We start from the raw sequence: 3,034 nt of genomic DNA, 5'->3' as shown, positions 1-3,034 counted from the left end.
GCTTTACTCTGCTTCAGGATGGAGAGAGTTGGATTTCCTGAGTTCAACAGCTAGCTTTACTCTGCTTCCTTTTGCCAGAACAAAATTCATAAGAAATCGATAAGATCTCGGGGTGACTTCTCCCACACACTTCAGAGGAAAGTGAGCTTGAGGCAGGAGGCTGACCCAGCTGGTTTGCTCCCACCTTGAGGATAAGGCTACGGGAGAAACCTAGGACCGAGCCCCACATGGCTGTGGCTGTCACTGAATCATCGCCTCACTTGCCCCAAACAACAGAACACATTTTCTGTGTTTGACAGGATGGAATTCCTCCCCACTCTGCTTTGGGTCCTCCTGCTGGTGTGCCTGAGCCTGTACAGTTTCCTCACGCTGGGTTTTCTTATCTCAAAGCCACTGAGCCATGAGTAAGCTGCTCACACCACTTCTCAAAGATGTGGGTCAGCTTCCATAGGTGAAGTCGGAGGACTCCACCAGCTGTGGGGAGGAGGGATAGTTAAACATGCCATGGCCACATCTGTCCTGAACATCCGCAGGCTTCTTTCTTGTCCGTTTTCTCTACAGTATACAGAACATCAACTTATACAGTATTTACATTGTATTGAGTGTAATGATACTTAATATTAGAATATGCATTCATGTAAGAGCCTATTTAAAGCATTCAGGAAGTATGCACAGGTTATTTTTAAAATATGCCTTATTTCATTGTTTGTTTGCTTGTTTGTTTATTCATTTAGTTATAGATTTCATTTAGTTATGTTTATTCATTTAGTTATGGGACTGAGGGACGGGGAGTCTCACAATGTTGTCCGGGCTGGTCTTACAACTTCTGGGCTCAAGGGTCTCTCCTGTCCAAACCTTCCTAGTGGGGGGACTCCAAGCAGAAGCCACCACTGAGGGTGTGAAGGGAATGAAGATGTGACATGCAGATCTGGAGTGGATCCTGTTTCCAGGAGCGCAACCTACAAAAGACTTGGTGTCTATCTGTGGTTCTGTGAGCAGTGATTTGACCCTCTCCTGTCCCCTCCTCTGGATTGTGACCCTCCCCTGTCCCCTCCTCTGGATTGTGCTCTTTCCTCTGAAGAACACAAAATCCCACAGAGAAGGAAATGAGGTGAGCCAGTAGAAATCACACCCAGGCAAAGGGAGCTCACACTGCTATTCTTCCTTGGATGAGCATGCACTTCCAGGAGCTCCAGCTACAAATGGACCACTCACCTATCCCTGACCCATGGCGCTCTGGCCTGTGCTGGTCTTATCTGTGGCTCCCCTTCTCAGGTCTCTTTCTGCTCTCTTTCTTATTGGTGAAATGGTGGGTATGGATTGATGGTAGCCTCAAAACCTAAGGACAAGAATATCAAGCACTTCCAAAATGTCCTCTAGCCAGGCCCTTATTCCTACAGCCAGTGATTACTATAAGCCTTTGATAAGTGCCAGCTGTGGCTTCTTTGATGGCAAAGTGCCTCGGTGCTGGAGTTTGACCTTCTGGGATTGTGGGGAGGGGTCTGACTTATAAAGCTGTACTCCCCATCACTTGAGGATCCCTGGTGTTTCAGAGGCCTAGGAAGCTTTCATTGCCTGAGCCTATTAACAAGGACACCTAAAGAAGGCCAAAGCCAGCAGGGGTGAGTGTTGTACGGGAAGTGGGGCTGGGAGTCGGGGAGGGAGGGTTACACAGGCGGGTCAGGGTTGTTGGGACCACTCTTTATTCCGCTGACTTCATTCAGTTCCAGTGTTACAAAACTCGCTCTTTATGTGGTGCCTGTTACAGGAACTGGTCAGCTTGGGTGTGCTCGGGTTGGGGGTCATTCCAAGGCTGTGGAGACTCCCCTAAGTCAGCACTTTACGACTCAGCCCTATTTCCTCCTTTAACATATGCCTGAGCTCGAAACCCTCCTTTCACCCCATGCTTCCGTCTGTCTTCTTTTTAAAACTCTAACCGACAAGAGAAGTTTCTTGTCCCACTTCCTCCCATCTTTCCCCATACCTCTACTCCCACCCCTCAGATCCTGTATAAAGAAGAGACAGTGTTGACTTTCTGGAGTGTGATTAAATGTTCTTTGGGGGCCTGGGAGCCATCAGTGGCTTTACCTTGTGCTGCGCACTGCTGAGATTCTGAATCAACCAATGCTCCGGCTCCGGGTGGGTAAATGTTTTTCCAAGAACTCTCCAGAAGCCCCAGGTTTTGCATCTAAGTCAGTTCAGCTATGGTACATCTGGATATCCTTTCTCAGCAAAACACCACTCAATGTTTAAGGAAAGGAAATGATGAACTATTCAGGAGAGCTGATCCGAATACAAAGGAATCCAGAGACATTGGCGAGCTTGTTGTCTAAACACACACGCTTTGTTTCTTCAGAAAAAAAAAAAAAGCAAATTGCCAGGGAAAAATACATTTTACAAAATGGCTTATATTGAGAGAGAGCTGGAGATTTTTAAGAAACCTGAGATGTAAGAGGGTTAGCCCAGATTTAGTTATTAATATCTTGGAACCAGCTGGGGAGTGAAATTAGGCTGTAAAATCATTGCACCATTTGCTGTTCCAAGCTGGAAATAACACACTTCTCACATAGTTCTACAGGAGACAAATACCACACTAGGGCACAGGAGAGGCAATTTGGTCTCATTGTCTTTGTTTTCTCATTTGCTGGGGTAATAATGCCTTTCACTGAGCTCGCAGATCGAAGGGTCAGAGTGCAGAGGTGAAGGCAGGGTCTTGGTGTCAGGATGCTGGCTCAGTCCTCAGTGATGGCGGGCTCTAATGCTCACCTCTCTGCGCCCTTATTCCCTCATCTAGAGTCGTGCTGGTGAGCTGGTGATGACGACTGGTCTGCTTAGCATCCAGGTGGAGCCTGACCGCTCTCAGGAGTGCCAGCGGCGGTGAGGCAGTGTCTTAGCAGCATCTGCCACCAGGTCCTCTGCAGCCCTCTTCAAAACTGACAACCCCTTAGGTAGAGTGATAGAGGAGAAAGCAAAAATACAAATAGATGAAAGCAAGATGTTGCCGTGAACTTACAGAAACAAGCAGGCACACGGG

At 47.6% G+C, this 3,034-nt stretch overlaps 1 long non-coding RNA gene across 1 annotated transcript in view; it reads right to left on the bottom strand.

The window, feature by feature from the left end:
- Positions 1-2,618: 2,618 nt before the first annotated feature.
- LOC116071021 overlaps positions 2,619-3,034 on the bottom strand; it is a 1,031-nt gene continuing 615 nt past the window's right edge. The window contains exon 2 of the long non-coding RNA XR_004110677.1: positions 2,619-2,943. This is a non-coding gene — a long non-coding RNA (uncharacterized LOC116071021). The remainder of the gene's footprint in view (positions 2,944-3,034) is intronic.

The sequence above is a fragment of the Mastomys coucha genome, unplaced genomic scaffold, assembly GCF_008632895.1.
Source record: "Mastomys coucha isolate ucsf_1 unplaced genomic scaffold, UCSF_Mcou_1 pScaffold22, whole genome shotgun sequence".
Classification (NCBI taxonomy): Eukaryota; Metazoa; Chordata; class Mammalia; order Rodentia; family Muridae; genus Mastomys; species Mastomys coucha.
This window is presented reverse-complemented; position numbering and strand designations above follow the sequence as displayed.